General features: G+C 31.9%; 1 pseudogene; it reads left to right on the top strand.

Annotated features, from left to right (window-relative positions):
• LOC142317602 (uncharacterized) overlaps positions 1–18483 on the top strand; it is a 61440-nt pseudogene extending 42957 nt beyond the window's left edge.
• The last annotated feature ends 978 nt before the right edge of the window (positions 18484–19461 follow it).

Below are 19461 nucleotides of genomic sequence, written 5' to 3'. Positions count from 1 at the left end.
CCATTCTTAAAAGAAACTTTTCAAATGCTACACTCCTGCTTTGGATCAATTTACCTTTGCAAAAGTTGTTTTTCAACAATGAACTTGCTAAAATCAAAGTTCAGATCCAGAATAACTAATGAACATCTGAAAATGACTGCATGAATTTAGCTATATCTTATGTATTAGAGTACAAGAAACTGGCAGAAGAAATGCAGTGTCAGGTTTCATATTAAAATATGTTTTTCTTGTATTTAATTTGTATTTGAATTCTTAATAAATTATGCATTTTCTTTTAACATATTGCAATTTTTTTTGCATTATATATGTTTTAAATTGAAATATTAGAAGCAAAATATATATGTGGCTCGCAAACAAATGTTTAATTCTTAATTGACTCAAGCCTGGTTAAAGGTTGGGTACCACTGTTCTACAGTGACAAAAGTGAACCAAATTTTACAATAAAGCATGTTTGATAAATTAATGTTAAATTAAATGTTTGGTATATGTTACTGTTCTTTATACCAGCATCAGTTAATATTATTGGGGGTCTTTTTTTAATTAATCATATTTGAAATTGTAGAATAAGATTAAACAATGGGTTTGAGGCGACTGTAAGTTCTGAGGCAGAACAAGACAATATAAAGAATTATTAACATACATAAACAAAATGCACTGCAAATTTAAAAAAATTAATAATAAACTCAAAAATTTTCTTGACTTCACAAAAAGGAATATTCAAACACTTTAAAAACATACAAAAAGCCAACAATAACAGTTCACACCAAAAATACTGCAAACTACCCAAAGTTTCACATAAATTCCCTGCTTTTAGAAGCATAATTTTAGACATCTGAACACTATAAAATACCTAACATACACTACCAAGTGATTCCTACACAAACAAAACAAAAATACATTACACTTATACATAAACAAAACTCATAGAAAACATCTCACCATTTTAAAATTTTGGATGCAGTTTAGATGTCACAATAACAAAAAAAAAACTAAATCATCCCACACAGAACACAATCACCAGACAAACACAATATCCTTGAAATATTCATAATGAACTGTTTTGAAAAGTTCTACATTGGTTTAATAGAATGCAGCTTCAAATACAGAGATACAATGAACACTTCAAAGCCCTTCATTGGAACATAATTAACAACACTTGTGAAATAAAAATACCTTTTTTAATTTGTATTGTTTAATTAATTGAAAGTCTTGCTTTTCTATTTTAAATTAACTTATGTTTTATTAGGTGTAATTATTGTTTTTAATGGCCATTTTATTTACAAGTTTAAAGTAATAAGAAAATTTATGAAATGATACATCCATTAAAACAAAATATAACTGTGAAGTTATTCATAAAGATGCAGTTGTCTTGCTTCTTAAAATACAGCTGTAGTACATTATTAAATTTCATTAACTGTAGGTGGCAGCATCAGTATTAAGAAATTATCATAATAAAGATTCAATTTTTTCATTAAACGTTTTCTTTTTATATTTTTTCTGCTGCTAAATAAACAGAATTTTCCATTTCAGTTGTTTCTTCAGTAACTCCCTTTATTAATGAATTCATTTAAAATACCCAAATTTTCTCCTTTTCATTCATACTTATTTCTTTAATTTATTCTCTGTAATTTGAATGTAAATTTCCATTTGCATTACAGTATAACTTTCTGTATCCGAGTGTAAATTTTGAATATTTTTAATGGCATTTGTTTAAAGTCAAAGATTTTTTTTTTTTACTTGTTAACAAAAATTTACAATCAAATAAAGAACTAAGTTTAGTAGTAAAACTTATTCATTAACTAGTAAGCAATACAACTTCCAACCAGTAATTTAAAAAGAATACTTTGAAAATATAAGAGTAATTCAAGGAGAGGAATAATTTCTACAAAAGGTATTTTATTTATTAACTTTCTTCCTAAAAAACTGCTTCATTAATCATCCATCTACATTATTCGTTACTTTAAGTATACCTTTAAATGAATAACTAACTTATTTAATTATAAGTATTATTTTACTTTTGTTAACACCTCTGAATTTGGTCTTATTTTATATTTTTTAAGAGAATTAATTATTATAAATTTTCTGCTTTGTGTTATCTGTTATGAAGTAATAATTTTTTTGTGATGTGTATAATATTTAAGTGAATGAATTATAATTAAAAACTATGGATGAGTAAACTTCATAAATGAAATATTTAAACATTTATTACCAAGTATCTTACGTGCATATGTTATCTCAATTTTTTTTTAGTTTTAAGAGAATAATGTATTATAAGTTAGTTTATATATTTCTTATAATTGTGTTTTAATGAGGTATTTGATATGATGTACAAATAGCAAGATAATATTTTTTTACTTCTAAATTTGATCAGTATTATTTATCACATCTATAACTGTTTTGTTTTTTTCATTCTATATATATTTTTATGGCTAAGTCTTGTTTATGATGTTTAAAACAAGTCATATTGTACTATGGATTTATTAACCTTTCATTATTACTCTGTTACATTATTAAATGTGTGTGAATCATACTGCAAATGGTGGAATTTCTTTATTTGTGTGGTCGGAATGGAGTACAATAAAAAAAAATTACTTAATAAATGAAGTGCTTAACATAAAGAAATCCAACTTGTAACAACCAGTATATTTAAGAACACAATTTGACTGTAATTGCTCAAATGGACATGCTGTGTGTGTGTGCGTGCCCACACACATGTATGTATACTTTTTTCAAAGCTATAATTATTTAAAACTGTCATCAGTTCAAACAATAAACTTATTAAAATTTAATAAATATAACCTTTCAATTCTCACATTATTGTTACTTTTGTAGAAATTTTTTTTAATGTTACATGTTATGAACAGTATCAGTGAAAATCTTACACCATCTGAGACATCAGTTTAAAATAAAAAAAATTATATTGCATCATCAAAAAAAAAACAATAGTTTGAATATTCTTTTAAACAAAACATTACATACGTGCTGGATTCACTTAATGGCTTTATTTAACTTTTATTTTGTTCCTAGTCATAGGTTCTGTGCAATGAAAATGCAGAATCTAAGGAGGAATGCATCCTTGATATTCAATTGGACTCCTTAAAGAACAATCTGGATGTCTTGTTCCTCATCTAGAAATTTTAGAACAAGGCTGAAGTGACCATCAAGTTAACCTGGGCCCCCAACCCCTACAAGTCAAAACATTACTAGTTAAAATTTATTTTTTACTGATAAAAAATTTTAGCAAGTTATTTTCAGTTATATTATTTATGTTCTAATATTTTACTGTTATATTTCAGGAAGTTAATCTTAAGTGCAGTGAAAGCGATGATGACTATCCTTCTAGTAATTATTGTTTGGAACTCTTTGATTTAGAACCCATCAAACAGGAAGATGTAAGAATGATTTCAGTAAATAAAAGATTCCATAAATCCAACATACACCTTAACATTTCTTTATAAACAATAAGGCTGTATTGTCTCAGGTCATTATTTGTAATTCAATCCAAATAATTAATAACAATCGGTCATTGTTTGGAACTTTTTGATTTAGAACCCATCAACCAGGAACACTAAGATTAATTTCAGTAAATAAAAAATTCCATAAAATTGACATACACCTTAACATTTCAGTATAAAAAATAAGGCTGTAATGTCTCAAGTCACCTTATACAGCTGATTTAGAGATTTTTTATCCTTGCATCAGTTTATAAGAACTTTTTGATAAAAATTGCAAAAACGTCCACTAATGAAACTATGACAAATAACTGTTTATTTTTTCCAAAAACAGCTGGTTGATGCCAAATACAGTGTCTTAATGGTACATGAATTATGTCAGCTATATATATATAAATAATTAACTTAGCAAAAACAATTCTTTTGTTATTGTATTTGTTCATACTCCCTTCTGTACTAATATCTTAAAGAAAAAAGTATAAAAACCATTTACTACCAAGAGTACAGAATTTAATAATGCTTCTTACCTTATGCTTATTACTTTTTAATAGCGCTTTCGAGGTTTTCCCTCATCATCAGTTAAACTTTTCTTTTTTTTGTCAAATCACACATTAAATTATAACATATAAAAATATTAAAAATATGAAGTTAAATAATTAACAATTTTTTATTATATGGTTACCAACACATACAGTACTGTTCTGAAGTTATTTGCATTTATTTAAATTATATAAATGTACTACTATCTAAGGCGGTTGTGGTAAGAAAGTCATTATCAAATTCTGTCTGTACATTAATCAAATTAAACTTTTGTCTATACTTGTATATATAATATTTTTCCAAAATATTTAATTTATTATTGAAACAATATTAAAATAAATTATAATATTATAATTTATTTTAATATTTATTAAATATTAAATTTGTACCTGAATCTGTGATTGAATGTTTATTGATTATTAAATGTTCTGCAAAATTGCAATCCAATCTTATCACATAATAAAAAATTTTTAATTATATATTTATATTATATAGCCGTGGCCCACGACTTCGTCTGCGTGGGATATATTCACTCGTTACAAATAGTACTTCATTGTGAAAATTGATTCGCAAAAATTAACGACAATATGATACATAGCTGAAACCCGCGACTTCGTCCGCGTCGGAATCACTTAATTTATTGAATATAGCTGCCCGGCCCGGCTTCGCACGGTTGGTGTACCCATTTAAAAAAATAAGATATTTGTTGCAGTCGTTCAGGGTTTTGGACCACTTGTTCAGCCGTTTCTGCGGTAAAATACACCCTTTGGCCGTTTTATAAGTGGACGGCTAACTGCAAGACTGTAGGATGTCCCTCGTGAATGGGAAATTCTGAAATTCGCCAAACAGCTTCGGATGTTCTTATGTACCGGCCATTTACATAGTTTTCCACTTCATCGTTTGGGTTTTTGACGCTAAAAGTAGCTTGGTCAGATCCTTTATTGATATATTTACAAATGTATTTGATGGCTTGAACTGAGTGACAGTACTCGATATTTATGTGCGCGTTAAACAATAATGGAGAATAAGGAACAATCCACCTATTATATATATAGAAAGTACTTCCTCTGATATAAGCGTAGCGCTTTGGCCCCCATTTTCGGCGTCACGACGACGATAAACTGGATATCTGTCCTCTCCGGTTTGGGTATCGTTGACGAAACGTCGAGGGTACTTTTTTGTGCAGATACCGTTTTTCATACATAGTGCTGTTAAGTTATGCTCTCCGCATGGACCGTGCACCATATTTTTAGTCACGATATCGTACAATATCGGGTCGTTTTGTTGGTTTGGCAGTTCCGCAACTATGACACTATCAATTTCGTCTGGCTGGATTTTTCTTTCTAGCCAAAATAGCAAATGACAGTGAGGTAAACCCCGCTTCTGCCACTCCACACTTGCCATGTAACATTTCACTTTGCCGAATATTTCATCTTTTGTGAATAATTTTATGAATTTTTTTCATCTTTAAATGAAATACCCTTGAAATTATTTTTATTGCCCTAGCCTGTAAACTATTTCTAGAAAGTTGAGATCTTAATCTTTAGGGCATTTTGAAATGATAAAAAAAACTAAATACTACATCAACTAATACTAAATTATTTGCTTACATGTTGAACAGGAATTAGCCTGTATATAAAGTGGTGATTAAAAAAATATAAAAAATTCAAAATATTTTCAAGGAAAAATATTCGATATCGCACACAACCGCTGCGTAGGAAGCCGACCGCGCGAATGAGCCGCGCGGCACTTTATTTTGTGACATTGACTCCCCTCCCGCATCGCAGTGACGCTTAGGTCACATGCTGCTGCCTAGCTAGCCGAGCGGGGTGTGGGGGGTCGAGGGTGCAGAGGCAGGCGGTGGTGGGGACGCGAGCGTCAAGAGAGACACGACGACGACGGACAGTTGCTAGTTACTGAATTACAAAGATAGAAAAATTAAAATATGTTGCTTAAATAACGCGGTAAAAAGTAGCATATGTTCATCAGGGATAATGTCGGCTTCTAATGGAAAAATAATTTTTCAAATCGGTCTAGTAGTTTCGGTGCCTATTCAATACAAACAAACAAATCTTTCCTCTTTATAATATTAGTGTAGATTGACTACGTATTTTTATATGTTATGTTTGAATTTAATGTGCGATTTGGGAAAAGTTTAACTGATGATGAGAGAAAACCTCGAAAGCGCTATTAAAAAATAATAATCTTAAGGTGAGAAGCATTATTAACTTCTGTACTCTTGGTGGTAAATGGCTTTTAAATTTTTGTCTTTGATATATATATATATATGTCGGAGACGCGAGGTGATTTGTCAGGGATTCAACGTTTTGTGTTTCACTCACTTTTATTATTACAAGTGGAGAATATTTTTTTTTTTTTTTTTTGTCTTCAGTCATTTGACTGGTTTGATGCAGCTCTCCAAGATTCCCTATCTAGTGCTAGTCGTTTCATTTCAGTATACCCTCTACATCCTACATCCCCAACAATTTGTTTTACATACTCCAAACGTGGCCTGCCTACACAATTTTTCCCTTCTACCTGTCCTTCCAATATTAAAGCGACTATTCCAGGATGCCTTAGTATGTGGCCTATAAGTCTGTCTCTTCTTTTAACTATATTTTTCCAAATGCTTCTTTCTTCATCTATTTGCCGCAATACCTCTTCATTTGTCACTTTATCCACCCATCTGATTTTTAACATTCTCCTATAGCACCACATTTCAAAAGCTTCTAATCTTTTCTTCTCAGATACTCCGATTGTCCAAGTTTCACTTCCATATAAAGCGACACTCCAAACATACACTTTCAAAAATCTTTTCCTGACATTTAAATTCATTTTTGATGTAAACAAATTATATTTCTTACTGAAGGCTCGTTTAGCTTGTGCTATTCGGCATTTTATATCGCTCCTGCTTCGTCCATCTTTAGTAATTTTACTTCCCAAATAACAAAATTCTTCTACCTCCATAATCTTTTCTCCTCCTATTTTCACATTCAGCGGTCCATCTTTGTTATTTCTCCTACATTTCATTACTTTTGTTTTGTTCTTGTTTATTTTCATGCGATAGTTCTTGCGTAGGACTTCATCTATGCCGTTCATTGTTTCTTCTAAATCCTTTTTACTCTCGGCTAGAATTACTATATCATCAGCAAATCGTAGCATCTTTATCTTTTCACCTTGTACTGTTACTCCGAATCTAAATTGTTCTTTAACATCATTAACTGCTAGTTCCATGTAAAGATTAAAAAGTAACGGAGATAGGGAACATCCTTGTCGGACTCCCTTTCTTATTAGGGCTTCTTTCTTATGTTCTTCAATTGTTATTGTTGCTGTTTGGTTCCTGTACATGTTAGCAATTGTTCTTCTATCTCTGTATTTGAACCCTAATTTTTTTAAAATGCTGAACATTTTATTCCAGTCTACGTTATCGAAAGCCTTTTCTAGGTCTATAAACGCCAAGTATGTTGGTTTGTTTTTCTTTAATCTTCCTTCTACTATTAATCTGAGGCCTAAAATTGCTTCCCTTGTCCCTATACTTTTCCTGAAACCAAATTGGTCTTCTCCTAACACTTCTTCCACTCTCCTCTCAATTCTTCTGTATAAAATTCTAGTTAAGATTTTTGATGCATGACTAGTTAAACTAATTGTTCTGTATTCTTCACATTTATCTGCCCCTGCTTTCTTTGGTATCATAACTATAACACTTTTTTTGAAGTCTGATGGAAATTCCCCATTTTCATAAATATTACACACCAGTTTGTATAATCTATCAATCGCTTCCTCACCTGCACTGCGCAGTAATTCTACAGGTATTCCGTCTATTCCAGGAGCCTTTCTGCCATTTAAATCTTTTAATGCTCTCTTAAATTCAGATCTCAGTATTGTTTCTCCCATTTCATCCTCCTCAACTTCCTCTTCTTCCTCTATAACACCATTTTCTAATTCATTTCCTCCGTATAACTCTTCAATATATTCCACCCATCTATCGACTTTACCTTTCGTATTATATATTGGTGTACCATCTTTGTTTAACACATTATTAGATTTTAATTTATGTACCCCAAAATTTTCCTTAACTTTCCTGTATGCTCCGTCAATTTTACCAATGTTCATTTCTCTTTCCACTTCTGAACACTTTTCTTTAATCCACTCTTCTTTCACCAGTTTGCACTTCCTGTTTATAGCATTTCTTAATTTCCGATAGTTCCTTTTACTTTCTTCATCACTAGCATTCTTATATTTTCTACGTTCATCCATCAGCTGCAATATATCGTCTGAAACCCAAGGTTTTCTACCGGTTCTCTTTATTCCGCCTAAGTTTGCTTCTGCTGATTTAAGAATTTCCTTTTTAACATTCTCCCATTCTTCTTCTACATTTTCTACCTTATCTTTTTTACTCAGACCTCTTGCGATGTCCTCCTCAAAAATCTTCTTTACCTCCTCTTCCTCAAGCTTCTCTAAATTCCACCGATTCATCTGACACCTTTTCTTCAGGTTTTTAAACCCCAATCTACATTTCATTATCACCAAATTATGGTCGCTATCAATGTCTGCTCCAGGGTAAGTTTTGCAGTCAACGAGTTGATTTCTAAATCTTTGCTTAACCATGATATAATCTATCTGATACCTTCCAGTATCGCCTGGCTTTTTCCAAGTGTATATTCTTCTATTATGATTTTTAAATTGGGTGTTGGCAATTACTAAATTATACTTCGTGCAAAATTCTATAAGTCGGTCCCCTCTTTCATTCCTTTTGCCCAGCCCGTATTCACCCACTATATTTCCTTCCTTGCCTTTTCCAATGCTTGCATTCCAATCTCCAACTATTATTAAATTTTCATCTCCTTTTACGTGTTTAATTGCTTCAACAATCTCTTCGTATACACACTCTACCTCATCATCATCATGGGCGCTTGTAGGCATATAGACGTTAACAATCGTTGTCGGTTTAGGTTTTGATTTTATCCTTATTACAATGATTCTATCGCTATGCGTTTTGAAATACTCCACTCTCCTCCCTATCTTCTTGTTCATCACGAAACCTACTCCTGCCTGCCCATTATTTGACGCTGAGTTAATTACTCTAAAATCACCTGACCAAAAGTCGCCTTCCTCTTCCCACCGAACCTCACTAATTCCTACTATATCCACATTTGTCCTACCCATTTCCCTTTTTAAATTTTCTAGCCTACCAACCTTTTTTAAGCTTCTAACATTCCACGCTCCGACTCGTAGAATGTTATTTTTTAATTTTCTGGTGACCCCTTCCTTAGTAGTCCCCACCCGGAGATCCGAACGGGGGACTATTTTACCTCCGGAATATTTTACCAAGGAAGGCGCCTCCATTATTGCTATGTGAAAATGCAGAGCCACATTTTCTTGGAAAAAAAGCAGCTGTAGTTTTCCATTGCTTTCAGCTGCGCAGTACTCAGAGGACTGAGTGATGTTGATACGGCCGTTTAAGTCGTCCTGACTCACGCCCCTAACAACTACTGAAAGAGCTGCTGCCCTCTTTCAGGAATCATTCCTTAGTCTGGCTCTCAACAGATACCTCTCCGATATGGTTGCACCTTCGGTCCAGCTACTCTGTATCCCTGAGCACTCAAGCCCCCTCACCAACGGCAAGGTCTCATGATTCATAGAGGAGGGTGGAGAATATATAAGACTATAATAAAGCTCAACCAATAAAAATGAGTAGACAACTCGTACAATGAAACAATTACAAATGATAACTATCACCCATCAATAACTCAGCAGTACACGAATCATAATATAAGATTAATTTAATTTAGAACTCAAACAATACTAAAACAACCTGCGATAGACCGAGGCTCAGGGAAACAACGAATTCGCGACCACCAGGACGTCCGTTCGATCTGGGTTCCAAAGCAAGACTACCCTTTCTCCATATTCTCAAATAATATACCTACTGCATATTTCCTTTTCCTTATTAATTTTATGATACCCCTATCGTCCTGGGATCCCGACTACGTTGACAACCATGTGCCTACCTAGGCCTAAGCCTACCGCAATAAAACAATTTAAACCTTATTTTACAAAATATTACTAGTAATAGTACATTTCTTAAAACTACTAAAAATACAGATATTCTAAAGAATATTCTCATCGTTTTGTCGGAAGATACTCCACTGTACTTTATTCTCCGACACGGCCATTCTGACAATCACACGCCCTCGGGTGTATCTAAAACATTGAGTTACAGTGGTATTTTAATTTTTGTTTTCAACTGACCTCGGTCATTATAAAGCATTTTACAATAGTTAAAGTACAAAAGATAGATTCAGAAGTCCTCTCGAGTAACAGAAATCCATTAATTATTCATTATCCTAAATAGTCATCGTACAGTACTCAAGAGATCGAAAAGCCATCAATCATTATTCCTTATCAGTTAACTGTCAAATAAGATTTTATTTCCTCCACCAATAGACCTCTGCACTATCTCTAGGCTACCCTGTATGCCACATACAGTATCATGCATATTCTGTAGTTGCCACAACTACCTGCCCGACACATCATCAGGTGCCCATCGCGCCCTGATCAAACTAACATTAGCCACTAATTTAGTTTGCAGTTACGACTACACACTGATGCACGTGCGAAAAATAAAAATGCCAGGTCCACGACCTGCTGCCAGCCATTAGTGCATTGCGTCATTGGTGGTCTCTTTTTAAACAATAGTCCCTGTTTCAGGACCAACATCAACAGTTTTATTTCCTCCACCAATAGACCTCTGCACTATCTCTAGGCTACCCTGTATGCCACATACAGTATCATACATATTCTGTAGTTGCCACAACTACCTGCCCGACACATCATCAGGTGCCCATCGCGCCCTGATCAAACTAACATTAGCCTGATAAACTAACATTAATTTAGTTTGCAGTTACGACTACACACTGATGCATGTGCGAAAAATAAAAATTCCAGGTCCACGACCTGCTGCCAGCCATTAGTGCATTGCGTCATTGGTGGTCTCTTTTTAAACCATAGTCCCTGTTTCTGGACCAACATCAACAGTCTCCTCGGCACAACTTTCATTGTCTGAGGAAACATCCAACTCATTAGGAATATAATTCTCAGGCATTTCTCTCAACTTATCATGACTATATTTATAACTTCTACTACTACTTAAAGATTTTAGTGTGTACCTGTCGGTATCAAGTAATTCTGTTACTACGAATGGACCTCTAAATTTCCTATCGAGTTTCGTTTGATTACGTTCTTCGTTCTTAATCAAAACGTGATCTCCTATTTTAAACTTATTAACCTGTTTTGGTAAATCGGACAAAGGGTTTCGAGAGAAGAAATCCGCGTGCGACATACGTTTGCCTTCTCTATAAACTATATCGAACTGAAAAGCCTGTAAATAAGCCCACCACCTATGGACTCTATCATTAAGATCAATCTTATTTTGAGAAGATTTCAATGAATTACAATCAGTTACAACAGTAAATTGTCGTCCATGCAAGTAATGCCGAAAAGGTTTAATAGATTTAACAACGGCCATAGTTTCGAGTTCGTAAGAATGATACCTGGACTCGGCTGGGCTTGTCCTTTTACTAAAGTATTCAATAACTTTATTTTTACCGTCTACTTTATGCATGAGTATTGCTCCGTACCCATCGGTATGCAGTTCTATAGGGTAATCCGGGTCAAAGATAATTAAGACGGGTTCGTTGGTCAAAGTATGAATTACTTTTTGTCGGGCGTTTTCATGTGTCTCAGTCCACACAATATATTTTTTACCTGAGGTAAGAGCATATAATGGTTTCATGATTTGTGAAAACTTAGGGACAAACCGTCGGAAATAAGATGCAAGGCCAATAAACTGTCTAAGCTGAGTAACGGTCCTTGGAGCGGGTAACATTGTTAAAGGGTTTATTTTACGAGGGTTTGGACGAACTTGTCCTTCTTGAATCTCATACCCAAGGTATGAAACAGATGTTTTGAGAAAAGAACATTTTGAAAAATTAAATGAGAATCCCGCATCTATAAGAATTTTTAATACCACTCGAAGTCTTTCAAACGCTTCTTCTATCGTATCTGCAATTATCAAAATTTTATAATTTCGAATTTACTACATTCATTTACTACTTTAGATTTACAGATTTTAAAATTATTTTGAGAAATATTTACTTCAAAACCCAAGCTCAAAATTTCTCGACCAATTAAAATATTATAACTCAAATATTCATCTGGGACAACGTGAAAAAGAATCTCTAATGTAAACAAATCCATAATTACAATAGATAAAATTTGCATGCTACAATTTACTACAACATTTCCGATGCCTTTCAAAATTATTAATTCATTAATTCTACGTCCAGAAAACTTAATCGCTATCGATTCCTTTATTAATGAGCATTCCGCTCCTGAATCAAAACAATATGGAAACGACTCACCAAGATGATTTAGAATACCAGTAGGAGCTGCAACTGTGCAAAGATTCACACGGCGTTCGACGCTACCATTCTCCTTGTTGTTCCCTGGACCGCTACGGCTGCTACCTGGAGCCGTACAGTTTGGCGCAATATGACCAGCTACCCCACATTTGAAACACGTCACATTGCGCGATGAAGAGGATTTTCTAATAGACACAGTTCTGCTGCAGAGCACCAAGCAACAGAATCCGATCCCGCACTCTCTGGATTAAATCGTGGTAACGCAACACTTTTCTTTGTCGATAATGGCTTTTGCATACAACACTTCATAAACTCAAACAATGTATTCCACTGATCAGGTGATGGACCAGATGGAGACGATCCCACTTCTGATGTCGGAGACGCGAGGAGATTTGTCAGGGATTCAACGTTTTGTGTTTCACTCACTTTTATTATTACAAGTGGAGAATATATAAGACTATAATAAAGCTCAACCAATAAAAATGAGTAGACAACTCGTACAATGAAACAATTACAAATGATAACTATCACCCATCAATAACTCAGCAGTACACGAATCATAATATAAGATTAATTTAATTTAGAACTCAAACAATACTAAAACAACCTGCGATAGACCGAGGCTCAGGGAAACAACGAATTCGCGACCACCAGGACGTCCGTTCGATCTGGGTTCCAAAGCAAGACTACCCTTTCTCCATATTCTCAAATAATATACCTACTGCATATTTCCTTTTCCTTATTAATTTTATGATACCCCTATCGTCCTGGGATCCCGACTACGTTGACAACCATGTGCCTACCTAGGCCTAAGCCTACCGCAATAAAACAATTTAAACCTTATTTTACAAAATATTACTAGTAATAGTACATTTCTTAAAACTACTAAAAATACAGATATTCTAAAGAATATTCTCATCGTTTTGTCGGAAGATACTCCACTGTACTTTATTCTCCGACATATATATATATATATATATATATATATATATATATATATATATATATATAATATAAATGTATATGTTTTATTACATGAAAGTACAAAGTCTACGTTTTTTTAACTCAATATGAGCACCGTTTACAGCTCTGCAGATGTCAAGCTGATAATCCACCTCATTCCACACACTGGCGATCATGTCTGCAGAAATCATTTCCACAGCTTCTCTTATTCTTTGCTATAGGTAATCAAGTGAGACTGGATTTTTTCGTGATATATGATATCTTTCATTTATCCCCAAAAGATAAAATTCATTGATGTCATATCAGAACTTTGCATTAGCCAAGCGATGGGAGCTTCCCTGTTTATATAGTCCTCTGAGAACCTGTCATTGAGCACAGTTCACATAATTTCTGCATGATGTGGAGGGGTTCTATAGTGTTGGAAAATTAGGCCCTCTCTATATTTTCAGTATGTGAAAACATGAAGATCTCTAACATGTCCAAGTATACTACTACGCCTGTAATATTCTGCTCATAGAAATAAATAGCTCAAAAATTCAATTATCCATGATCCCACACCAGACATTCACTTTCAGATAACTGCAGATAAATTCCCCAATTTGTGTGGATTTTCTAATCTCTGTACTTTACTATTGTGGTGATTCTTGACTCCATGAACATGAAATGTTGTTTCAATAGAAAATAAAATGTATTGCAAGTAGTTTTCATCAGTAGAAATGAAGTCTAGTATGGTTATTACAAATTGAATTCTTTATGGCTTATTGTTAAGTATAATTTCACGAAGTAGCTGCAGATTGTAAGTACAAAGTTTCAATTGCTTGTGAATAACATCTCACGCAGTGCTTTTAGGAATGTTTAGTTGATGACTAACACCATCAACTAAATGTTTTGGACTAGTGGGAAAACAGTAGAATTCTTTTTGTTTTTGGCACTTGTTTTAGCCAACCTGGTGAGTCTCCTTTCAAAACATTTCTGGCTTCTGAACACTGATCAAATTACTTACATATGCTATTGTCACTTGGAGAATTTCTATGAAATACTTGTGTATAATTTATTTGTACGACAGTCACTGATTTTATTTTAGTGAACTATTACACACACTGTGCCTTTTCTTATGGTGATGCTAAGGTACTGAAGCTCAGACTCATAAAATCTTGGTCTGTACAACAGCCTTTAATGCAACTATTGTATTGGAGAATATGTAAACTAAAACTTAATTGTTGTTGCCTCAAGATTGCGCATAAAACCCTACTGAGTGGTGCAAAATAAAAACTATTTTCTCTTGAAACCCCAGAGTTCTTTTATGGACACATGGTGTTAAATTAATAATGATAATTATTAAATTACTGCAATATGTTATAACTCAAATGTTCCAATGTCCTTTCTTCCAAATCCAATATTCTTCTGTGATCATAAGCTCTAGGAGAAAAGTTTCTTACTTTTCTTAACTTTTTATGCAGAATTACAAAAAACATTTTACTGGGAAAAGTGATTAAAAAACTGATTTAGCAAACAGAAGGCAGGCTTCAGCTCGGTTGCTATCTACCAGTTTGTACTTAAGTTTATCATCTCCCATTCCAATATGAGAAAAAACTTCTATTTTTCAGAAATCAAAACGGAAGTAAAGAAATACTGGTGTCAAAACAATCTAATAATCAATTTTCAAAAATATAAAAAAATTATCATAAAAATAAAACAAATTATTAGAATAAAAATAATTGATACTGTTACTACCATAATATCATAACTCAATACAACACCTGTAGTACAACAGTTTCACCTAGTCACAACAACAGTTAGTAGTCAACATTAATGATAGTTTTCACCTTTCTCTAAAGCACCAGGTCATAAGTAGAGTCTATTGTTGTATCTTCAATACTTTTTTCAAATCTAAAACTATATTGAAAAGATAATAGTTCACTGCCTTTTATTAAAAATTTACTAATCTTTGTAAAAAAGTATTGGTTTCAAAAATCTGCTCGATTTGAAATAAGTCATATTGACCTATCAGTTTATAAATTACAACTTATCTCTTACTTATATACAGGAATTATATTATCTCTTTTAAATTTTGAGAGAATATAGTAAAAATTAAAGCTTGAATTAATTATGTGAGTTATTGGTTTTATGATATATTGCATAACAATTTTAGTGTGTAAGAAATATTATCTATTCTAGGTATTGTATCAGACTAAGTTCATCATACATTTCACAGCCAATCTAAGTTACTGCAGAAAATCCATCTAATTCATTTCATTTGAAAGACATAGCTTTATTATAACTAAATATTTCCTTATACGTACTAGCCTCTCCAAATGTTCTTTCTTCGAGAAATAGTAATTATTAAATGCACTTTGACAAAAGTGTAAGCGTAAATTATAAGCCCTTAGGGTGTCTTCTTTAACTTATTAAATCATTAAAATGTATTATTTATAATAATACCTTTTAGGATATAGTAATTTGCTTAAAATTAAAGAATTTGATAAAAGTTAATTTGTTAAGTCTAATTGAAAATATCTTTAATTTGATAAATTATAATTTTGATGTTATCATTAAATTGATAACAAATAAAGATGTCATGTACGTATAGCATAAATGACAATTCCTTTTATTTATGCAGTTATTTATTGCATAATTGCTTTTATTCTTCCAGATTAATGTTAAAAGAGAAACATCACAAAATTCACTTTTGGATTGGAAAAGAAATATTAGCATAGTGTCAGATGCAGAGAGAAAATCGCATTATAATATGGACCACTTAACAAAGAATGATAGTGTATATGACAGAGATAGTGATGAAGATTTGTCTGATGAAGAAAATAAAAAGAGAAGGAGAAGAAGAAAGAATTATGAACCAAGAGCCTTTTACAAAAAAGTGAGTTAAAAATATCCCTGTATATCTTAATGAAACACGTACTGTAAAAGCCTTCATTGCTTAATTCACATACCTCAAATAATATGAAACTGTGGACATGACTACTTCAAATTACTTTTGACCTCCACAGCAATTCACTGTCCTCCACAACTCAATGTTCATGTAAGGCAGATTAGTTTTTAAATAATCAAGTTATGAAATTCGCAAGATGAAGTATTTTTTCTCCAGATTCTTGAGTGGTTGGTAAATAGGTTAATTTCAGAGTAATTTCATAAAAAGCTTTTTCTTCAGGAAAGCAATTGAGTAATCTCAACAAAAAAAAAATTATAAACAATCAATCTTTTCTGTATAAACTCTTATACAGAAATTAATGTAAGATATTTACACAATACTTTCACTCCATTTACAAGAATATTTTCTTTGAATAGCTGAGATCTTCAGACTTCAACTTTTGATGATTCTGCTGCAGGAATTCATTCAGAAAAATTTATTGTTCAGATGATAGATAATAATAAGGGCAAATCTGTGGATAAAGAGTAACTTGTAATTTTTGACTGTTAAAATTTACAGAGTAACCGAGGAAAGTCAATATTCTACCCGATGGACAGTTCTTCTTTCTCATCACCTTTCCCATTTTCTTTTCATTGATCCCTTCTTCTAAATTATCATTTTTATATGTTATTTTCAGAGCTGTTTTGGTCGCCCTACTAGATCTTCTATAAAAAGTATGCTGTGATCTTGATAAGAGTACTACATCCTTGGTGTTACCTGGTAGAACCTATGTGGTAAACTTAACCTCAGTTGATGTGAACAGTGACAACACAAAACTCCTAATGGCAAAGTATCTTATCAGATAAAGCCAAGCCTCCCCTCAAAAAAGTTATACTTTTTTCAGGCGGAGCTCATAGCATCTATCTTAAACTTCCCAATAATTTTATTAATCTTTGAGATTTCAGTTGATCATACAATCTTTTCTTCTAATCATATTCTTTCACATTCTTAGATGGATTATTATTTGATGTACAAGAAAAATGCCGATCTCCATGGTGAAGTGATAGCATTTCAGTTTTTTATCTAGAGGTCCTGGGTTCTAATCCCAGTCAGGCAAGGAATTTTTCATATGCTACAAAATTCTGTTTCCCTTTCCCCATATCCTACTCACAACCTTCAAGCTTATATGGCAATATAATCAAGAAAAGAAAAAAAGAATTATCTGACCTCACAATAAGATATTACAATTCACAAGATTATAGATAGACTGTTCAAAGTCGCAGGTGACATCACAGAAAAATACATTTATCTGCGTTGCAATCAACAGAACCTGAAAATTCTCAGATTTATTGTCAACTAAAAATAACATCAAAAAGAATACAATTTACAGTTGCAAGTTGAGTTTATTCAACAGCAAACATCCAATTCTGTTGCAAACTCTGCTAGACATAGCAATAGAAAAAATAATAATAATCATCACATCAAACCTATCAGTACTTAAAAACGTTGCTTAGAGTTTTTATTCATAGTTTTTAACCCTCTATTGATGCAAACAGTGCAGCATAAACTTGATTGATTTTCTGAATTTTATCTATATTTTTCATCATGTTGTAGTATTGTTATTTACAATACCAAACGCCTTGTTAACATAGGTTTTTTTTTTATTTAGAAGTTGTAAGAATGTTACAGTTATTACTCACTATGCTACTTAATAAAGAATGCATTACATGACTTTCATGTAAATAATATTTTCCTTTTTTTAATCAGCACAATAAATTATGATTTAAACTTTAAAAAATCACTTGATTTTTAAATACAAGAAGTATGCTTCTAAAAATCTTTTTACAATTATTGTGCAACTTCAAAAATTCATTCATAAATGTTGGATTGTTATTTATCTATATTAAAGAAACAAAAAATGAAATGTAAAATTAGTTCATGAATGACATTGCAGTACATAAAAATACTATGCTACTAAAAAATAATATAATAATATAATATCACCTTTAATATTACTTCTTTTAAAACACGAACTTGTCCATATGTTAAACATTGATTTTTTTTTTTACAGTTCACTGATTTGCGTCAGCTAGTGAAGATCAAGAAAAGAAATAAGAAAATAAACTCGTCAACAAGCTGTAATCGCAGAAAACATGACTGTATCAAAATTGTGCGAGGTGAAAATGATATAAATATTATCCTAGATCTTCTACCTTCTCAGACACTGTACATAGATTAGTTTTATTTATAAAACTTGTAAAACATTTATTTATAAAATGTTTTCCTGAGCTACATTCAGTTTATCACAGTATAACACATTGTTTGTGCCTATAAATGAAAAATTACAATAATTATTATCATTATGAAAATATTTAATAATTGTAACTAATTGTCTGTTTAACAACAAATTTTTGTATGAAATAGTTCAATAATATATTTATAAAAAATTAGAACTGATTTTATAATTTTAATATATTGCATTCAAAATGCAGTAAATAAAATGGTCTTGGTTAGTGAAGTTAATGAGCAAATTGTATAGTTCTTTGTCACAAGGTCTTTTTTTTCAGCTATGGTGGAAAAATGTATCTTTTATCAGTAATATTCTATTTGATTTATTTACAGATTTACAAATTAATCCACCAATTGTATGAAGTATTATACATGTAGAATGAAAGTAAATGATCTTGCTTAGAAAAGTGTTATTTTTAACACTTTTCTCTCATTTCGTAATGCATTCAGACTATTTTGTATATACTGATAAATATTGCATATGGCTTAAAAATATTTTATACCTGAAATATTGCTATAAAATCAAGTATAATTATGTAATTCATATTAATCATGTTCTGTGGCTATCACATATGTATTTACAACTACGTACATATGTAATAGGTATGTAACTTATTACTATCTTATAGTGCTTATGACTGTCACATAAGCTGTCATAGTCTATTATAAAAATTATCTAATGATAACACAATTCAGTAATAAACAAAATTAATTAGATATATGTATATAGTATTTATATGAATAATAATTTTTCCCTCAAGAATAAAGTTTACTTATTCTAAAAGTACATACTTTTACTTGCATACAAAAAGACATTTTATAAATTTAGTAAACATGAAACAACAATTAATTTAAAACTAAAAAAAACGTATAAGAATATTCTTGTAGACCAACTATTTACTTGGCAAAATACTACTTTTGTTTGAAT

The sequence above is a fragment of the Lycorma delicatula genome, chromosome 1, assembly GCF_047948215.1.
Source record: "Lycorma delicatula isolate Av1 chromosome 1, ASM4794821v1, whole genome shotgun sequence".
NCBI lineage: Eukaryota > Metazoa > Arthropoda > Insecta > Hemiptera > Fulgoridae > Lycorma > Lycorma delicatula.
Note: the sequence above shows the minus strand (reverse complement) of the source record. Positions and strands in the feature narration are given on the sequence as shown.